Source organism: Trichechus manatus, unplaced genomic scaffold (assembly GCF_000243295.1).
Source record: "Trichechus manatus latirostris isolate Lorelei unplaced genomic scaffold, TriManLat1.0 scaffold00004, whole genome shotgun sequence".
NCBI lineage: Eukaryota > Metazoa > Chordata > Mammalia > Sirenia > Trichechidae > Trichechus > Trichechus manatus.
Window position 1 is genome coordinate 12,324,018 of NW_004443940.1, and position 22,492 is coordinate 12,346,509.

The 22,492-nt window shown below is 42.3% G+C and overlaps 1 protein-coding gene across 2 annotated transcripts in view; it reads left to right on the top strand.

Annotated features, from left to right (window-relative positions):
• The window catches only part of TGFA (transforming growth factor alpha), a 110,610-nt gene that overhangs the window by 71,324 nt on the left and 16,794 nt on the right, over positions 1 to 22,492 (top strand). The gene's annotated exons all lie outside the window — the stretch shown is intronic.

A 22,492-nucleotide genomic window follows, 5' to 3' on the forward strand; every position in this document is an offset into this window, starting at 1 on the left:
AAGAATGGGTGTATGAAACACCAGGTTGAGCTAGGCCAGGGTGCCTTGGAGCCACATTCCAACGCCCACCTCTCTCTAACAGCTGGTGGGAGAAGGCGCTCACCTGCTGCAGAGCCTGGGCACTTGGCTGCTAGGCCAGTACCTTCTCCCCGGGGCTCAGGCAGGTGGTGCACAGCATTGGGATGCGTGTGCCTGCAAGAGCTAACAGAGGGCCTGGTGTCTTTGGCATGGTTGGGTACAGAGGACACCAACGCCTGTCTGAGCCTCACTCTGGGGCCTAGGTGTGGAATGAAGGTGCAGCCCCTGCCCAGGCATTGCATACCCGGCCCTTCAGAAAAGGCCTCCATGTCCTGTGCTCTATACTCCCCACTCCCACACAGCTCCTAGAGGAGTCTAGTCAAGGCCAACACTCCTAAGTTAATTGACATGGATTCTTTGGTCATCCTTTGGACCAACGAAAACTTTGGCCCAAAGCTGGGCTTTCAGAAGTAGGCCTTCTTTATTGAGAGTTAGTAGATTCTGTAGAATTACTGCCCAAGATTGAGCTAAAGGAAACACATTTAAAAACTTCCTCAAACACCATTTTCCTGCATTGCTATTCTCTACTCAAGAATCTACCATGTTCCCGCTCTCCAGTCACATCATATCTAATCTGCCTCCCCCACCCCGTCCCCTGGCCTCCCACCCTCACCTCACCCCATCCCTGACCCCTGCACTTCTGCACATGCATTCCACACAGGGTATGCTAGTCCCACATATTCCCTGCACCCTTCAAGAGTCCATATTCAAGCCTGCCTTCTCCAACAAGACTTCTCAGATTAAACTAACCTCGTTTAAACAATCACCCCTTTATTCTTTATTCCTTCGACACCTAAGCATTCTGTTAAGAATAGACCAACATTTGAATTTCTATGGGGCTCTCCCATCCACGGTCTCATTTTTTTATAGAATCAGAGTTTTAAAATGAGAAGAACTTAGGTTATATGTGCTGAACCCCTCATTTTATAGAGGTGTCAACTGAGACCCAGACAAGGGAGCAACTTGGCTAACATCGTTAAGAGTGTGTGTGACCAAGTTACCACCAGGACCCAGGCTGCCACCTTGGAGTCTTTTGCTGCCTTACAGCCCCAGGGTGCACCACATCATAGCAGCCACTGTGGCTGGAGGCTTTTTCAGATTCTAGCAGGGGTGGGTAACACTAACCCTAGGGTATTACATAGAAGTAATAAATCCAGCAGTGGTTGTTAAATGCGGAACTTCAGTGAGGGATGCAAAAGGGAGATTTGAATAAATGGAGAAAACAGCATGTTTGTCACTGGAAGAACTCAATGTTGTAAATGGTCCAAAAAACCAAACCAAACCCCTTGCCATAGAGTCGATTCCGACTCATACAGACCCCACAGGGCAGAGTAGAAGTGCCCCATGGGGTTTCCAAGGAGCAGCTGGTGGATTCGAACTGCCAAACTTTTGGCTAGCCACCAAACTTTTAAACCACTGTGCCACCAGGGTTCCGTAAATGGTCCAGTCATCTCTAAATTGATTTATAATGTCAGTCCCCAAAAGATTATGATAATGGGGGAGGAAACTTATAAATGATTCTAAAATTCATCTGGAAAAAGTAAACAGGTGAGAATATTCAAACTATTTTTTAAAATGAGGGATGGGGAAAGGAGGATGAGAATGTTACACAGCTCGAAGAATGTAACCAGTGTCGCTAAATTGTACATGTAGAAACTGTTGAATTGGTGTATGTTTTACTGTGTATATTCTCAACATCAACAACAAAATCAATAAAATTTGGGAAAAAAATGAAGGGTAGGGGCCAGGGAGAATGAAAATTTTATACTGCCGATATAGAACCATATTACAAAGTTACAATAAATAAAATAGTTTGGTACTGGTGCAGAAATAGAATCTCAGTGAAACTTAATAGAAAGACCAGAAAGTATTTAGTATATGATAAAGGTAACATTTCAAATCAGTAGGGAAATGATGAACTATTCATTAAATGATGCTAGGATAATTGGTTTGGTGTTTAGAAAATAATAAAGTACACACTATACACTAAAATAAATTATTGATAGTCTAGAATTAAAAGTAAACAATAAGATAGGTAAGTATTTATATAATCTTAAGAAAGAAAATGCCTGTAACACAATGCCAAAGTGACTTCTATATAAACATAATGAAGACACTAACCATAAATTATTTGCCATCTATGTAACAGGCTACAGCTTTATTATTCTTAATATTTTAAAGAGCTCTTACAAATAAACAAGAAAGAATGTATGAGTAGAAAAATGGGCGAAAGATATAAACAGCTAATTAACCAAAGTTGAAATACAGTGGTTAATAAGCATGTGAAAAAATATTGGATGCCACAAGTAATCAAGAAAATGCAAATTAATATGAGATTCCCATATACGGCCATGAAATTGGCAAAGAGGGAGGTGAAAGATAACAGCCAGTGTTGGGAAGGATGTGAAGAAATGAGCCCCTCCTCCTAAGGGGAGTGTAAATTGTTACGAATGTCCTAGAATACAGTATGTCTCAGAAATGTTAGAAATGAGCATTCCTTTGACACAGTAGTTCTGCTTCCAGAGAAATAATCAGAAATGTGCATGAACAAAGATCTGTGTGAAGGGAGGCTTAGTTCCCTATTATTTACATTAGGGAGACATGGGGAAGCGATCACAATGAGCAACAAGAAGAGACTGTTTAAATAAAATGTATCGACGGAGAAGTTCAGCCAGTGAAGATTACCTTGTAGTATAACATTCGTTAAGTTCTGGAAACGTTCATGATACTGTCCTTGTCGTTGTGTCCTACTGAGTTGATTCTGACTCATAGCAACCCAATGGGACAGAGTAGAACTGTCCCATAGGGTTTCCAAGGAAAGATGGGCAGTTCAAACCCACCAGCAGCTCTGTGGGAGAAAGACCTGATGATCTGCTCTCGTAAAGATTACAGCGCAGGAAACTGAGCAGTCAAGCACTTAACCACTGTGCCACCAGGGCTCCTGCATGCTCATGATAACCCCTTGCCATGGAGTCGATTCCAACCCATAGCGACCTTATAGGACAGAGTAGAACTGCCCCACAAGATTTCCAAGCAGCTGGTGGATTCGAAGTTCCGACCTTTTGTTAGCAGCCAAGCTCTTAAGCACTGCACCACCAGGGCTCCTGTATGTTCATGATAGTATCATTTTATTCCCTGTTAGGGGTAGAGTGGAGGCACAGAATAAAGACAGGTTATATTACAAAGTGCTAACAGTGGTTATCTGTGAGTGATGAGCTGTCAGGTGATTTGGATTTTTTCTTTGTGCTTTACTGTTCTCTCAAGTTTTCTCCCTTGAATGTGTGTTGCTTTTGTAATTTCAAAAGTTACTAACACAAGAAAAGAAAGAAATGAAAGTGAGGAGGGGAGTGGTTATAAAATCTGGAAGCAATTTGCTCAGATATTTTTGAAAGACCATTTTAGACTCTTGTGGTTAGGGTCTTGTACCACTGTGAGGCATACACCCCACAGGTATACAAGCAAGGATCAAGGGAGGGCTACAGTAACCATCCTGCCCTTGTTCCCTGTGCCCTCTTTCCCTTAAGGCAGCTGTGGAATAGATCAGAATGTTCATTGTTTCACCATCTCTGCCTACAGAGGGCAATTTGCCATGTTGGCTGGAGGCAAAATACAGACATTCTCAATTTGCAGGAAGCATCTCACAAATGGGTACATACAGAAAAGATCCATTCCAGTGGGCAGTAGAAAGCAATGACTCCCTGACTGGGAAGACTTAAAAAAACAAAAAACTAAAACCGTTGCTGTCAAGTTGATTCCAACTCATAGCGACCCTATAGGACAGGGTAGAACTGCCCCATAAGGTTTCCAAGGAGCTCCGGGTGGATTTGAACTGCCAACCTTTTGGTTAGCAGCTATAGCTCTTAACCAGTATGCCACCTAGGAACAATATATTCAAGACACATTAATTAGCATACTTGCTATGTGAGGTTTTGCTTTTCAAATACCATCACCTTGACTCCCGGGAGAGTTAAAAAGAAAATAGGAAAACCAAATCTGTTGCCATCGAGTCGATTGTAACCCATAGCAACCCTAGAGGACAGATAGAACTGCTCCATAGGGTCTCCAAGGAGCAACTGGTGGATTTGAACTGCTGACCTTTTGGTTGGCAGCCATATCACTTAACCACTGTACCACCAGGGCTCCCCTGGGAGAGTAGAAGATCCTAAAAACCTTCAATTCCAGGAGGAGGCAATATGGTTGTGAATGGTGACTGCTGCAGGGTATGGTGTTGATCCTGATGTAGCTTATTAGTAGATGTCTGATCTTTCTTGACCATCTATCTGAGACATGATGGAGAATGGCTAACATGGATGGCCATTAAAATGAGATTGCTGCCTATGTAAATATAATATATAAATATGACCTTGGCCTATAGGGATTCTAGCAAGAGATGGACTTCAGTGTGCAAGACAGGGAAGTACATGTTTGACAAAAGAGTCACTGTGTTCATAAATATGTCCTTAAGCAGAAATTCAGGGGAGGGAAAGCTAAAGACCTAAGTAGAAGTGTACAGCACAATACTATGAAAAGGATACAGGTATAGTTTGAAAATTAAGCAGCACTTGGCATCTTTGTATTGTTTTGTTTTCAGTTACAATATTTTTAAATTTTACAGAACATTAAAGGAGGGCAGGAATTTGTCATGTTTTATCAGATTAAGGAGGAGGAACCTGAGTTAAGAAACTTGAGTTAAGAAAGAAGTACATAAAATGAAAAAATATATAAAAGAAAAATTTTTTAAAACAAAAGAAGAACAGTAATGACACAGAACACAACATTACCATAAACTTCCAACCTCAGATAACTGTAGACTGCATAGAGCTCATTATAGGGGCAGTGAATATTAAACCTGAAATTTTAATCCAATTTGTGCCTTGTGGGCTTATTAGGCAAATGTTTTTGAAAAACTGAAATAAAGGGATGATTCCAGTGCGTTAAATGGGTAATTCCAAGATCCTGTTGGTATTGTCGAGATTTGATGGGACGGAGCATCATTGGAATAAGTCAGTGGAAGAATATACCTTTTCTGGGTACATCAACTAGTGTTCTTTTGTGGCAGCAATCAATTCTAGGTAGCAAACAAAAGTAACTTCAGTGGAAGTCTATTGGAAGCCCATAGAATCATCAGGAAAGCTGGAGAACCATACTTAGAAATGGACAGTAAACCAAGATGGCTCCTGGGAGCCAGGAATTAGGAATTACAGAATCCATCTCGAAGCAAAACTTTACTCTGTATACCACAGTTGGATTGCATGGGCTCCAGCCGCATTATTTCTTTGTCTTTCTTCTCAAGGTTCACATTCTAGGGAGAGAGAATATAAGGGAAGGCAGGGCATCTGATTGTGGCCATAAACCAGTATAACTCAGTGGGAGAAGAGATAATTCCCCAAAAGAAAAGCTGGGTACTGTTAGGAAGTGGGGGAATGTATACCAGGCAACCCTAAATGTAACTCAACAGAGACATGGACGCTTGATCCAAGATAAAAAGGAGATAATATCAAAAGTTATATTGTGGATATGTTCTATGGATATATAGCCTATCCAAATTATTAATACTGTCTGAGCCCTGATTACAAAGTAGTCATAAGGGTAGAATGTGGTTTGACAGGAAACTTCAGATTGGTACATCTTCTGGAAGTCTCAAATTTGCATGCTACAAATTGAACACCTGAAAAATTCTTTACATACCTCTGCTGTGATATAACTCAGAAGGTAGAGAAGAGAACAGGGACACCTGCTTCTTTGAATGCAGTCTTGACCAGAGAGGATAACAGATAGCAGCTAAAGAAGGAAACATGAGATGTGGATAGACTTTGGGAAAGCAGAGTCTCCAAAAATTCAGAGAAAAACTCAGATATGATCCCATGAGCAGGATTCTGAAAGGAAATATGTCCTAGGAAAGTTGAGAAGCTTGCAGTGATTCTGGGTTTGTAGTCAGAGGGTGCATGAGAAAGAAGAGAAGAAAAGGGTGAAGAGACATTTAAAAAAAAACCAAACGTGTCTGCAGAAGATGTTTTCCGGTACACCATTTAATAGCTTGTGCGGGAAAGATCAAAAGAAGGGCATGTCCTAAAAGGCAACAAAGAACAGTCTAGAATGACACTTTGTTAAATGAAATGAACAAGCATGTTGGTGCCTCCTGGGTGGCAGGTGTTGATGAGAAAGACAGGAAAACTGAAGGACAGAAGGAACTGAGGCCTGCCCACATGGCTGCTGGCCATACCAAAGAAAAGGGAGGGGTTTTCCTAAAGCTATATTTGGGAGCAGACAGGTGAAAAAGAAGGAATAAGTTCTTTCTTGGGATAGATGGAATAAGGTTAGTGCAAGACCAGCAAAAGACTACTACTGGCTATTATTTTGCTTTCATATTTTCTGTCAAGAAGAAAGATCTTCAACTAGAGAAAGTAAAACAAGCACAGTAAATAAGAAATAGAAGGAGTGAGGATCCGAGTGAAGACCACCTGACACCATAAATGAATTTACTATTCAAGGGTGCAGATGAATTACACCTCAGTGCACTGAGGTAACTTGTAGCAAAAATCATTCCATCCTTACTGGTAATTTTTAAGAAATAGTCACAAATGTAAAAATTGTTCAAAGAGTGGAAATAGATATGTTTCTGACTTTAAATAAGTAAAAATGCCTGAAAATTCTTCAGAATATATATGATTAAAACTTAATGATACTCCCAGGAAAATTCTAGACCAAATTATTAAAGCAGATAGAGAATGATGAAGATCAAAGACTACAGCCTTCAGTATGGATGACATCTCAACATAAAGAAAACAAAAATCCTCACGATTGGAACAATAAGCAACGTCATGATAAATGGAGAAAAGATTGAAGTTGTCAAGGATTTCATTTTGCTTGGATCCGTAATCAATGCCCATGGAAGCAGCAGTCAAGAAATCAAACTATGCGTTGCACTGGGCAAATTTGCTGCAAGAGACCTCTTTAAAGCGTTAAAAAGCAAAGATGTCACTTTGAGGACTAAGGTGCACCTGACTCAAGCCCTGATATTTTCAGTCACCTCATATGCATTTGAAAGCTGGACAGTGAATAAGGAAGACCGAAGAGGAATTGATGCCTTTGAATTATGGTGTTGGCAAAGAATACTAAATATACCATGGACTGCCAGAAGAACAAACAAATGTGCCTTGGAGAAGTACAGCCAGAATGCTCCTTAGAAGCGAGGATGGCAAGACTTTGTCTCACATACTTTGGACATGTTGTCAGGAGGGACCAGCCCCTGGAGAAAGACATCATGCTTGGTAAAGTAGAGGGTCAGCAAAAGAGAGGAAGACCCTCAAGGAGATGGATTGACACGGTGGCTGCAATGACGGACTTAAGCATAGCAACGATTGTGAGGATGGTGCAGGACCAGGCAGTGTTTCATTCTATCAGTCAGAACCGACTTGACAGCAGCTAACGACAGAGAATGAATACTTAGGACCCTGAATGAATTCACCAAAAATTAGACAAAGCTGGCTTATTTAATTTCTTTTTTAGCATTATAGAACTAATAAGGGAAATGCTATAGGGATAATGCTATCGAGATAATACAATTAGATTTCAGCAAGGTGCATGACAGAATCTTTCAAAGTATTCCAGTGGACAGAATGGAGAAATATGAGTTAAAAGGGTCCACAGTTGGCTGGTCGGTAAGATTGGAAAATGACAGTAACCTGCTGAAATGAATGGCTCCCCAGGCATATCTACATGGTTCACTTGTGAGCTTCTGGGAAGGGCAGTAACTTTTTAACCAGGGACATCCCCAAAAATGTTTGCTGATGTGTTTATATTCATCTGGAAAGGGGCCTCTAGAGTATACCAGCAAGATTTATCCTCCTCTTTTTCTACGGAGAATTTTATGAGCAACCTGAAAGAAGACATATAAGACAAATTTACCAAATTTAGAAGTGACATAAAGCCCAGAATGATAACTGAAATGATGGATGATAAAGGCTCAAAAGGAAGAAGAAGAAGAAAAAAAAAGTATTAAGCTAAAATGATGGGTCAAAGCTAACCAATCAGGTTAAATTGAACGTGACACACTTAATACTTAGTGTTTAGGTTAAGAATAATGATTTAATAAGGAACGATATGAGTCCAAGTTTGACAGCAGCTTATGTGGAAAAAAGTTAACAGCCTTAGCTGACCGCAAGCTTATACAATCCAACAGCATTCTAGGATTGCTAGCAAAATTGATGGAGAATGAAGTTATATTAGTATAGAAATCAAGTAATAGGAAATGGTATTCCTACTGTACTCTGTTCCCGTAGCCCAGGGCTTTAGAGCATGAGTTCTGGAGTCACTCTGTCTGTTTTTGGATTTCCCCTCTTGGTACATTGACTTTGGAGAAGATTCTCAACCTCTCTAAACCTCTGTTCCTCATCTGTAAAATGGATAGAATAATAGAACTTATGTCATAGGGATTTTCTAAAGGGTTGACTTACATGGTGTGTGTAAAACACTTAGCACAGTGGCCAACACCTAAGCATTCCATGAATGATTTTATTATTGTCATTATTGTTGTCATTATTACTCTGCAGTCTACTAATTTAAGAAGGGCACTAAAAAAAAAAAAAAAAAAAAACTGGAGTATGACCTAAGGTAAAGAGTCTACAGACTTTCTCTCTTAAAGAACATTTATAGGAACTTGAAGTGTGTATTAATTCATTTATTGTTTTGTAACTAATTTGTAGCTAAATTTAGTAGCTTTAATCAACAAACATTATCTCACACAGTTTCTGAGAGACAGGACTTCAGAAGCAGCTTAGCTCGGAGGCTCTGGCTCAGGGTCTCTCATTGAAGGTGCAGTCAAGATGTCACCTGGGCCTGCACTGTCATCTGAAGGCTTGACTTGGGGCTGGAGGATGGCTCACTCACATGGTTGTTTGCTGGCGGCCTCAGTTCCTTGCCATATGCACCTCTTCATTGAGTGTCCTGATGACCTGGTATCTTAGTTAATCTACTGCTGCTATAACAGAAATACCAAAAGTGGATGACTTTAACAAACAGAAGTTTATTCTCTCACAATTTAGGAGACTAGAAGTCCAAATTCAGGGCACCAACTCCAGGAGAAGGCTTTCTCTCTCTGTCACCTCTGGGGGAAGGTTCTTGTCTCAGTCTTCTTCTGGTCTAGGAGCTTCTCAACGTAAGGACCCCAGGTCCAAAGAACACGCTCTGCCTCTGTCTCTTCTTGCTTGGTGCTAATAGGTCCCTCTCCTCTCTGCTCTCTTCTCTCTTTTCTATCTCAAAAGAGATTGCCTCAAGATACAACCTAATCCTGTAGATTGTGTCCTGCCTTATTAACCTAACTGCCTCTAATCCTGCCTCATTAACATCATAGAAGTTAGAATTTACAACACATAGGATAATGAGGACAGATCACAAATTAGAGGACAACCACACAATACTGGAATCACGGCCTAGCCAAGTTGGCACACTTTTTTGGGGGGACACAATTCAATCCATAACACCAGGGTATCTCAGAACAAAGCCACCACCACCGAGTCCCTCTAAACAAAAGGACAGGAACAGGGCCCCTAGCCCACCACTTATGGACACCATACCCACAAAAGGAGTCCTGTTGGGCAGGGCTGAGTGCAGGTTGGTTGAGTAAGTTGGGTCTTCCCGAAGATTGATTCCTTTAGCCTGGCTTCCCCATTAGCCATCCAACGTCCCCACCAAGAGCAGCCAGCCTGCCGACCAAATGGAAGGATTAGGGAGAAATTGGAGAAAAGAGACGTCCTCAGGTGTTGACCCAGCCAGGCTTTGTTTGGGTCCTCAGAGGCCGCCCAGTCCCAGCCCTGCCCCGTCTCTTCTAGGGTCTCTGGCTGTCCCTCCTCCTGTGACCTTGCACCCATCTACTGTGACGTCCCCAGTTCTCCTTCAGTCTCCTGCCTGCTCTCCTTCCCTTTCTGCCAACTCCACACATGCCCACTCTCTCTGTGTACTGTTTGAGTACCCTCACTCAGAGATAGCATATGGAGAAAGGCTCGAGACTGGCTAGAAAGTTAGACTTGAGCACTTCAAAGGTCCCTTCCAACTCTGTGATATTTCATTGCTGGGGTACAGAAGAATTTCATGAAATGGAATCCTTTAGGGCATCATTTCTATTATTTTACTTTTGATGGAAAAGAAGTCTTTCATCGAAGCTTAAGGCCTTTGTTCTGAACCAGTATGGCTTGGAGAAACTATCAAAAGGAAAAATGACCCTACTGTTTCTGAAATCCCCTAACAATTCATCGTTCTAAGAACAAAGTCCAGAGGTGGTTGGTTTATATGTAGCCCCTGGGATTTAAACCAGGAATACCCAACTTTTTATGAAGCAAAGCCTTTAGATCATGAAAGGGACAGGAAAATTGGCACTAGGAACCCCAGAAGACCTTGCAAAGAGGGATGAGGCTGCAGCCTGGTGGAGATTGGCCAAGTAAGGCTCAGCCATCCACGCATGGAAACCATCTCTTCAAGCATGCAAAAGTACTTGCTGGCACTTTGCTGGGGATACCCTTAGGGAGAACTGGGCATGCACTCATTTTTAAAATTGCCTCCTAGAGCACCTTTTTAAGTGGTTTGCGGGAGTGGTGAGGCAATGTTAGATTGCTCACCCTCTGTGCAGATAATATAGAAAATGCCTATAGGAAAAGGAAGGGCTTCCAGGTAAAATGAAGGGAGATGAGCATACCACCTTTACTCCTCCCTTCCCCATATGGAGCCCTGGTGGTGCAGTGATTAAGAGCTCAGGCTGCTAACCAAAAGGTTGGCAGTTCGAATCCACCAGCAGCTCCTTGGAAACTCTACAGGGCAGTTCTACTCTGTCCTATAGGGTCGCTATGAGTGGGAATCAACCATACGGCAATGGGTTTTTTCCCCCATATGCCATTGAACACTCACTGAAATAAACAGTCATTGGAATATGAAACTCTTTCTAAACTTCTATCAGTACTAGAAGCTTTGAAGAATTTCTGCCAGTGAACATGCAGATGGGACCCATCCTACCCCAGTGCAGCAACCACTCTTCCGGAAGGCTTGGGATTGTCATGGGCAGAATCACACCAACAGCACAACCTTGGAAGGCCAAGGTCTGGGGTGAGGTAGACAATGTGGCAGTGGGATAGGGGAAGCACATCTAGATCCTACTAACACCTCAGGAAAGGGCTCCAGTCAGGGCCACAATTGATGAACCCAGTCTGCTCTTACGTCTGGTGTAGCATGGCTGGCCTGGCAAACACAGGGGAGAAAAACAAACAACAAAAAACCATCTTCTGGCCCAAAGATAAAACCCTCTGCTGTACCTGCTGTCTGTTGCTTCTACCAAACAGACTTCTCAGATATTTGAAGCCAGTAAATTTAAACCTTTTGTTTTCTATCTTTATCTGGGCCCAAAACATTGACAAGGGTCTCACATTCACTGACTGTGAACCTACCTTAATGCCCTATACCAGTTGCATCCATATTGAAGGCTGTAGCCTTTGACCTTCATCGCCATGTGCTTGAAGTCCTCTTCATTTTCAGCAAGCAGGGTTGTGTCATCTGCGTATCGAAGGTGGTTAATGAGTTTTCCTCCAATCCTGATGCCAGGTTTTTCTTCGTATAGTCCAGCTTCTTAGATTATTTGCTTAGCATACAAATTGAATAAGTAAGGTGAAAGAATACAACCCTGCCACACACCTTTTCTAATTCTGAACCACGTAGTATCCCCTTGTTCTGTTTGAATGGATGCCTCTTGATCCATATACAGCTTCCACATGAGCACAATGAAGTGTCTGGAATTCCCATTCTTCACAATGTTATCCATAATTTATCAAGATAAAAATCCCAAAATGGGGACGATATGATGTAGAAAAAACAATGATAATATATGTCCATGTTTCTATTACGGATTTAGTTATACTGGTACAGATGTCAAAATTATTATTAAAATAGAAGTAGCATATAAAAATAATGTAATAGAGATCTCAAATCAGATTATAATAACAAAATCTGGTAACTGGGAAAGAGAGAAAGGAGGAAGTAAAGGTATGCTAAATTTGTTATCTAAAAGAACATTAGATTTCATTTTTAGCATTTATAATTAGAGAAAATAAGCTAAACTAAAAAACGCAAAGGTAATCATCAAGAGATTAAAAAGAGAGTGCATACATTCTAAATCACAACGGGAAAAGAGAGCAAGGAAACATAGTCCATTATGCAGAAGACAGAAAAAAAAAAAAAAGAAAACCAGTAGAAACAATAAGCATTTGTAGAATGTTCCAAAGAACATACTGGTTATTTCTCAGTGGTAAGATGGCAAGTAATTTTCTTATTTAGGATTTTGGTATTTTCTAAAATTTCTGCAGTGAACATGTATTAGTTTTTAAATAACAATTTATAAAAACCTTTGTGGGGCTTTTATAAAAATTTGTTTTATATACAACACACTGCCAGTAAAATTAAAGAACGTGTGAAAAACCCACAATGAGATATTATCAGGATATTATGGGTCAGGGTAGTATTGATCTAAGACTTTGCAACTGGTGAGATACAAGACCATGGCAGTTTGGAGAAATTATAGTGTTCTTGTGTTCCATATTAAGAAGACTAACGTTATAGTATAGTGCTGTTCTGTCTTAGTGATTTATGTCAAGAGGGTTTTATTGACTCAGTATATTTACATCAGCTGTGTCATTTCAATCGAAAGGTTTTGCGCCCTGCCTGCTGTCGACTGTGGCAGTACTACCCTATGTTTTGTTTTGTTCTCAGACTGCAGCTGAAGAAGCAGCCTTTGTTCCATCTGTACTTTGTTCAGTTACAACTACTGACCTCATAAACATTCAGAGCAAGCACAGGTCACCCTCACCCCCAAAAAACTGTTACCACCCCTAGAGGTTTGTAAAGGTTGACTGGGACCCTCTAGGCTGGAGAATGGACGGGGCATACCTTAAGCTGAAGAGCAAGGATTTCAGAATGGAGGCTTCCCATCAGGGCCAGATTGACTTCAGATTGTAAGTGCATTGTTGGTGTTTAAATGAGGCTCCCAGAAGGGACAACAGGAGAAAGGAAAAAAGGATTGATTTATTATAAGGATTCCTCCCTCATCTGAAAGTCACTAACCAACCCCTAAACACTGCTCAGACTTCAGGCTTGGCATTAGAGTGACACTCCCTGCTGTAACAGATAAGCCCTACAGACTTCTTTCCATGTGGTTATTCGGGGCCCCAGGAACCTTCCTTTATGTGGCTACTCCCTCCTCCAACCCTTGGAGGAGTCCTCTCCATTCAGGTGGCAGCTGGGGAAAAAGATCTCCCCAAGGAGGTTTCTGTGGACCAAACCTGGAAATGGTCACACCTCATTGGCCATAACCTGGTCACATGATCACACCTAATTGCAAGGGAGGCTGGGAAATGTAGTCTGTGTGCCCAGGAGGGAAAAGGGCATGGGTGCAGGGGAACTCATAGGAGTCTCTGCTGCAGGCTTTTTCCTTCTTTTCATATTCCCTGTCTCCCTCATAGAACTGTTTCCCTGCTGCCTTCTCGCAATAAAAATTGATATGAGTGCAGTAGTTGGAAATGGAGTAGTAGATCAAATAGGCTGTATTCTTCCTGGCTTTTGTTGCTGTTATTATTTATAGTGTGTGAGGTTCTGCCCCTAGAGCCCAAGGACAACTCTTACCAAACATCTTTCATCTGAGCATCTTTTGTCTTCTCTAAATAATTGTCCTCCTCCTCATCCTCCCTTAATGATAAAACTTGAGTTGATAACATGACTTACGTGCCGATTCAAATCTAGATTCCTAAAAGCCAGTCCTCTATAAAACTAAAATTCCATCTGTGAGTAAAATCCTAAAATAAAAAAAATTTGAAATTTTAACTATGTTTATGAATTTTTTATTTTTTTAATTTTAAGTAATGTTTATATTCAAACTCTAAAATGTTCATTTTGTAAAATTTAGAAGATTATAAAAGAGAAAATGATGTCCCATAATCCCACCACTCTCCTAACATCTTAGAGCGTTTCTTCTGGAATATAATTTTCATTGAAGGGCTTTTATCTAAAGGCAACCAAAACACATCGATATGAAACTCAGATGGGGGAGGAGGTGCTTTTTTGTCGTGGGACAAACTTACAGCCACAAATTCACTTGTTTTCAGGGCTATTGAGCTTGCCTTTGGCCCCTTAAATTTACCTTTGTGTGCCTCAGTTTCCGCACTTAAAATGAAGAATACCCTTCATCTGCCCAGACTGCATCTGCAGACTGCAAATGAAAGAGGCATCTGTCAAAAGTTTGGAGGACATAAAATGTTCCAGAAAAACAATCATCCCAGTAGTGCTTACAAGTACTCACTGTGAACGGTTTGAAGGGATTACAGTTCAAAGACTCAACAAGAGGAAGCATTTTTTCCTGAGGGTGGATTGAGGGTTTCCTGCCAACCACTTTACCTAACAATTTTGATATTAATACAGAGGAGAACAGAGACACACAGAAACGGCAAAACCAGGTAGCCCTGGGCTCCAACGGGACTGTTCTGTTACTAAGCCAAGACAGAATTCCCCGTCCAACAGACTCAGCTATTCCAGAGCCATTCACGTTCTGCTTCAAAGGTGGCTAATGAGAGCCAAACATTGATGTCCTTGTTTACTTTGTGAATGAAAATTTGAAGTGAAGTGTTTTCAAAATGCTGGTTGATACCCAAGAGGATGTAATTAGAATAAGGGGCTTTCTAGTTTGAAAATAATGAAAGAAGTGATCTGTTCTTTGAAATCAAATTATTAAATATTAAAAGAGAGAAGAGAGGTTTGGCTTTTACTCTTCAAAGAGAAATCGTGACCTGCAATTTTCCTAATTGGTTTTTTGCTTAAAATTACTAAGGCCAAGACAGGGATCAAGGGAGCAACCTGGGGGCTGGAGATGGGGTGGTGAGGAGGAGGAGCTGAGTGGAGAGGGTGTCATTTTTTGTCCTGTGCATTTCCCTTCTGCTTCCATCTCATTTCAATCCACCGTGAATCTAGAGTGTAGATTGACAGGCCAGGTGGGGCACCTCACACATGTCCTTCATCCTCTTGCCCTTTGGGGGAAGAGGTGGTTTTACTGGCAGGAGTTGGGGTACAGGTAAGGGGCCAAGTTGATATCTGTGTATTGTGTGTTTTTAGAGGGATACACACAGGCTCTGATTTTAGCCCATACGATTCCATTGAGGTTTTATTTTAGATTCCTCAAGCCACTTTGCTAATTAAAACCATTTTGCCTTATGTCTCTTAGTCCTTTTCATTTTAAAATGCCCCTGAGAATTTCGAGGTACTTGCCAATTTGTTTACTCTCCAAATGAAAGAGTGTCTTGACTGCGCCCATAAGGAGTTGTTAACCCTCATTTTGTCCATTCATATTCTCTCTCTCACACACACACACAGACACACACACACACACACATTCTCTGAAGTCACAGTGTGGTGTATTAGAAAGAGCAAGCACTTTAGAGCCAGCCAACCATGGGTTTTGGTTTCAGCTCTGCCATTTACTAACTTAGCAAAACTGGACAACCTTGACCCCCTGAGTTCCTTCAACTTCAGTTTTCTTGTCTGTGAGACTGAGACAGGAATGACAACCTCACAGGGCTTTTGTGAGTATGAAATGGAATCCCCTCTATAAAATGCTGTTAGTAGACAATCTATCAGTAGTAGCTGCTATTAATAATAGTTGTCATCATCATCATAGTCCAACCCGAGAAAACACACATTAGATTAAAAAACTCTAAGTCTCGGTACCTTAGATGGGCTATGAAGCTAGCAAAATATTCCTATGTTCATGTTATCTGGTTTTCTTCTCTTTGTTGGAATGAAAAAAGGCGCCAAAAAGTATGCAAACCCTGTCTTTGTCTTAAAATTAAGCACAAACAGGATGAACCCCATTGGGGCCATCTGGTGACTTTCTCTCTGAATGTATATCTATTCTCCAATCACACACACACACACACACACACACACACACACACACAGATGTTATTAATAACCAATATCTTTGTAGGAAATATGTCGTCTGCTTCTTTAACTGATACCTTTCTTTGAATTTGGGTCCATCACATCGGATGCCTCTTGGGTGTTACCCGAAGGGATAAAAAACCAGAAGGAACTAAACTGGATCAAATATTCAGTTGGGTTGCCCAAGCATCGTGTTTTAAGCTACAAAATCAATTCAGGAGTTGGTTTTAGCCCATCTCTGAGCAGAAGCTCCCAGCCTTTTGGACCAGAAGTGCCGTGTAGCCCAGAGGTACAGGCTGGTAGGGTAGGGTGGGGTGGGTAGGGTGCCGGCACTTGTTTTGTGGGGAGGCATGGTATCATCATGTGAACCAGCCGCATACCCTACATCAGGCTACTCCTTAATTAAACATCACCCATGGAAGTATAAAAATCTCTTTTGAATCTGTTTATATTTCTCAGCTACCGCTCCCTTGAGGGAGTAGTAAGTTCCATATGAATAGTTCCCCACTTCTACCCCAAATAAAGTATTACTCCCTTTTGTTTGTCCTAAAAGTGCCCTGTTGTGGTTACTAACAACCCAAAACCAAACCTGATGCCATTGAGTCAATTCCAGCTCATAGAGACCCTATAGGACAGAGTAGAACTGCCCCATAGGGCTTCCAAGGAGCAGCTGGTGGATTCGAACTGCCAAACTCTTGATTAGCAGCTGAGCTCTTAACCACTGTGCCACCTTTCTCACCGCCAGCATGATGGGTAGATTTTGATCATGTGCTTTCTCAGCATTTGTCTCCCTGGGCTTGAAGAGTCTTCAGCTCTTCATCCTCTTAAAATCAGAGAGAAAAGAGGTAAAATTCCAGTTCCAGGTACTTTCTAGCCACATGACCATTGGCAAGATTATTTAAGCTTTCACTTAGTTTCCTTACCTGAAAAATAGAGAATAATAACTGCTTACCCCACAGGGTGCTTTTGAGGTTCAGTGAGGTAATACTATGTTCCTGCCCCATTATGTGAAAAGTGGATGGAGGAGAAAGACGGACAAGGAAAAATGAAAACCAAATAGGGCCAAAATTAGCCAGTATTGGAAAAGATTGTGTTCAGGAATCATTTTATAGGAAAAAATATCTCTTTGAAGAATAAGAGTTAACTCTGTCAGTAAGTTGAGAAGCTTGGGACTGGGGGATGACAGTGACAAAAACGGATCTACTTCCACAACTCATCCTGTGGAATGGCGGGAGGAATTGCAGCCCCAGTGAAAGTGACTCCTTCTTTCATTGCTTAACTGAAGTGAATGCTCTTCTCTCTTAAATTATGGTACTATGAAGCCAAACTCTGTTTTTAAATTATTTTATATCTATTATTTAGAAAGTATTCACTGTTCTTGGTTTCCATAGTGAATAAGTTGAGTGATCATATTTATCTCGTCCCCACAACCACATGCACACACGCAGATGCCCAAAACAGCAAAATCAAGTTCCCCTTATTGGTCAGTAATGCTTGAGAATGAGATGAATTTCAATTTCTCACTCCTTCTGTAAATGTAATTTGGATTAATTTGCTGAATTCTGTCATCTTTCCCTGCTCATTTTAAAGTTTCCCTCTTGCTCGTCTGCTCACTCGCCCACACAGCCTCCGGAAATATCTTTATTATCTTCTCTGATGGGGCTTTCCTCTCTATGGCAAAAGGCAATGCCCTTCTTTTTCAGGATTGTTAATTTCCTAGTGCTGCTGTCACAGAAATACCACGAGTGGGTGGCTTTAAAAAGCAAGCATTTATTATTTTCACGGTTCTGGAGGCTAAAAGTCCCAATCAGGGTTGTAGCCGGGTCAGTTCCTTCCTTGCAGGTAGTCTGAGTCTTCCTTGGTTCCTTTACTCATAGAGGACCCTCACATGGTATCTGTCTTACCCCTTTTGTGCATCCGTCCATTTTTGTCTGGTCTGCTCTTTTTATAGCTAGAAATGATCAGGTTTAGGACCCACCCTATACTGACAATGGCCTTATTAACATAGCAAAGGAAATGCTATTTCTAAACAGGATTACAGCCACAGGTATAGTGGTTAGGATTCTAGAACATTTTGGGGGAGGAGGGATACAATTCAATCCATAACAGGGATCATTTATAAAAATTCTAAGAATTATTATTCTAACCCCCACCCCACCCCCAAATGCACAGGGGACCAGAGCCTCTACTCACCAGTCTGTACCAGGAGCATGCCTGTGTGTTCTATACCTTTTTCTTCTCTAAGCAGGAAGTGAGCCTCTCTCACAGCCTTTGGTTCACACACAGGCTACTTTTGCAGGTTTGCCCATTGTTTCATGTGAGCTTGGAGTTCCATCCCTATAAAATGGGCGTGCTAAGCACAGAGCTGCCCTGGGGTTAAAATAGAGGCCTAGGTGCCAGGGGCATCAGAGTATGAATCTTAGATGTATACACCCCCTAGCTTCACTGTGGTGTCCCTGGGTGGTACAGGCAACACATTTAGCTGATAACCAGAAGGATGGAGGTTTGAGTCCACCCAGAGGCACCTTGGAAGAAAGGCCTGGCAATCTACTTCTGAAAAATCAGGCATTGGAAACACTATGGAGCACAGTTCTACTCTTGACACACATGAGGTCGCCATGAGCCAGAGCCGATTGGATAGCAGCTAGTTGGTTAGCTTTACCATGAGTTACTTGCTCATTCCCATTTTTATTAGATTAATCTACTGCCTTTTCTCCCAGACACTCAAGAAGCATTAGTTAGCTTTGCCATCAGAGTGTCTGAAGAGAAAATATTTAATTCCAGGTCAAAAACCTTGGCTGAAATTTCTACTGAAAAGCCAGACATCATTATTAAATTGTCAGAAAGTTAGCCATATTTGAGGAAGTAAGGAAATGGTTATAAATGACGTAAGCTTTTTGACGGCCAAGCTTACTCACAGTTGTTGACTTCTGGAGAAGAGAGTGAAGAGCCACCACCTCAGCCAGCTCCCACCGGCTGGCTCAGCAGAAAGTCCAATTGGAGCTGCTTTTAAGGGGGGTTATTATATTCGGGAGTATGGACGCTGCTCCCCTGGGAGTGGGGCTGTCGGGAGTTGCTGTCCACATGGCTGCGTCTGAACTGGAGACAACCCTCCCGTGAATCGAAGCTGTGATTGTCTTGCCCCTTGATGACTATTCCAGGCCATCCTCCTGTGAGTGGGGCGAGGCTCCGAGTCTTATTAGTGGGTCTGTGGTCTCTGGGCAAAGGTTTCTTAGCTTCCCTGGAGAATAGTGGTGTTTGCAAGATGTGTGTTTGGTTAACATGTTGTAGGAGCCGTTCATAAATTTCACAGCAACAGGAACTGAGTGACTCTGAAACTCCAGCTGCTGATGGGCTCGGTATGAGGTCTGCTCCGAAAACCAGAACGTTTGCTTTTCGTATCAGTCCCGAGTCCTAATCAGACCCCGTGCCTGGTGGAGACACAGCCAGAGCCTTCTCCTCTCTGCTGGGACCTCACCGGAGGCCTTCTGTCTCTGTCACCCCTCATTGCCTGCCTTTCTACGTGATTTTTTTTTTTTTTTCCATTTTAAGTTTCTAGGCCTTTTTTTTTTTTTTTCCTTCCCTTGATATTTCCTTGAGTGTTCAGAAGGAAGAGAAAGAAAAAACAAAAGAGGGGAGAGGGAGAGAATGGAGGGAGGTAGAGAGAGAAAGAATAGGGAGGGGAAGAGAAGTAAAGAACGGGGCTGGGGGAGAGAGAAGCTTGGAGAGAGGCTGAGAAACATACTCCTTCGGAAGATGCTGGAAATGTAGGGATTTGCCTGTAACGCTTACTTTTATAAATTAACTAGAGGCAGTTTACCCTAATGAAGAAATGGCGCTTTTTGTTATTGAGCAAATCCTTCTGGAGCCAGAAGGCAGCACCTCTTCACCTGTTGTGACCACCTGCCCCGTCTCTATTGATGAGATGATACAAGACAAGCACCTGGCACATAAGAAACCAAAACCAAACCAAACCCCTTGCCATTGAGTCAGTTACAACTCACGGTGACCCCATGTGTTACAGAGGAGAACTCCTCCATAGGGTTTTCTTGGCTGTAATCTTTACAGAAGCAGATCACTAGGCCTTTTCTCTGTGGAGCCGCTGGGTGGGTTCAAACTGCCAGCCTTTAGGTTGGTAGCCAAGTGCAAACCATTTGCACCACCCAGCAACCCTGGCACGTACCAAGCTCTGAATAAATGGTAACCCTTCCCTCCTTTCCCTTCTCTACCCCTCCCCAACGTTCCTTTCTTCCTTCTGGAACCTTGATGAAACTTCTAGGACTGTCGGTAGGAATAGTCTTGTCTGTCGGGGATGACCTTGCTGTGGTGTCGGGGTTTTCCTTGCTGACTCTGGTGGTATCTGAGACAAACACCTAAAAAACCACTTAAGAACCACAGTAACTCCCCTCTCTCCCTCCAGGCATGTTTCACACTTTGCAGAAGGCTTTGAAGTGCACTAGCCCACGAGGCCTGCATAGCACCTCTAGGGATGGACAAGTCCCAGTGGCCCCCTGGTCCTCTGGGTCAAGTGGACTGGCTCCCCTGGGATTGCACAGTGGAGCAGAATGGCGCTCAGCTTGGGGTTGTTGCCCCATCTGCTCCTCCTTGTCTGCTTATTTCTCAAGTGCAAATCACATCGCCTCATTGAAAACCTGTGAAGAGCTCCAAAGCTGCCGAATATGCATTTGGAAATAGGACCCATCCCTCACATTATACACATTGAGCCTCTGTGAGTCAGGGTCCAGGACAGCACCCTGTGCAAAGAGTCTTTATGAGAAGAGGCAAACTATACATAAATACAGGTCAAATGAGACAATGCACTGAGTCCACCAATCAGTTTGTGAGTAATGCTCACAAAAGACAAACCCAGGGTGTTTTTTTGTTTTGTTTTGTTTTTCCTTTTCGTGTATTTCTGTTGACTTGAGATTTTACCACAAAGAACCTCAGCAGATTTAAGGCTTTAGTAAGTGTCACATAGGATTTGAAGAGCTGCAAGTTGATCAGCTCCAAAAATGATACCTTGCAGGACCTTGCTGTTTGACTTCTCTGAGGAAGAAAGTGGTCATTTGTCTCTGTCCTTTGTTGCCTGTGTAATGTAAGCTCATGCAGCTCAAACCTTAGCGTGCATTAGAATCACCTGAAGGATCAATGTTGCTATTGTTAACTGCTGTCTAGTCGGCTCCCAACTCGTGGTGACGCCATGCACAGTGGGAAGGAAACCCTGCCTGGTCCTACACCGTCCCCATGATTGATTGTGGGTCTAACCATGGTAATCCATAGGGTTTTTTTTTTTTTTCCGCTACATTTTTTTTGAACATTTTATTGTGGTTTGGGTGCAAGTTTACAAAACAAATTAGTTTCCCATTCAACAATTTATACACATTTTGTTTCATGACATTAGTTGCAATCTCCTCAATGTGACAGCACTCTACCCACTTCCTCCCTGATTCCCCTGTTTCTGTTCACCCATCTTTCCTGCCCCTTCCTCCCATAGGGTTTTCCTTTACTGGTTTTCAGAAGTAAACCGCCAGGCCTTTCTTCCTAGGATGAACGTTACTGTGTATCTCAGTAGACCTGACTTTTAAAAAAGCATCTGGAGAGCTTGGCAAGCATAGATGCCTGGGCCCCACCCCAGAGATCCTGGGTGAGGCCCTTGAATTTGGCTTTCTAACAAGCTCCCAGGGGATATGAGCTCCTGGTCCACAGACCACGCTTTGAGGATGGCATCTCTAAGCCCTGATAAGGGACTCCCTCTAGCTGCCTGGAGGTGGTTGTTTGATTGAATGATCTCTTTTGGAGCTCATCAAGGGTCTTTTTGAATATCTAAATCAAATTAGATGCACTGGTCCCTTGCCCCTTCATCTCTGTGTATTTGCTTCTTGATAAGTTCAGTCAGCACAGAGAAGCCACTTACACGAATTACAGCAGACCCTCTCCAGTCTCACTTTAACACCCCAGTGCCCACTGTTCATGAAGGACTGAGTCTCTTCATGAACTCCCCCAGGTCTGGGACTCACAGGTAACTGTAATCAGCCATGGCAGTTGAACCACGCTTCCTGGAGGCCACTGCTTGGCAGGGAATCCGGCAGCCCTGGGTCAGCAGCTTCTCTGTTCATCTGTCCACGTGAAGGCAACCATCATTAAGGGCTGAAGGAGACACTGGAACTTTTAGTTACACATCACTGAATTTATGGAGGAGGGGGAGATTATATACTATGGTGGTCTTATATGGGGGTTCATTAGTATCTTGGGGTTGTCGATGGTATTAATAGAAGAGCTAACAGCTGACACTTTGTTGAGTATAGTACTTTACAAGCTTTACCTCATTTAATCCGTAGAGCCACCCATCGCTGTTGTTAGCTGCCATTGAGTCAGCCCCGACTCATCTTGACCTCATGCACAATGGGATTGGACCGTTGTCATCCATAGGGTTTTCACTGGCTGATTTTCTGAA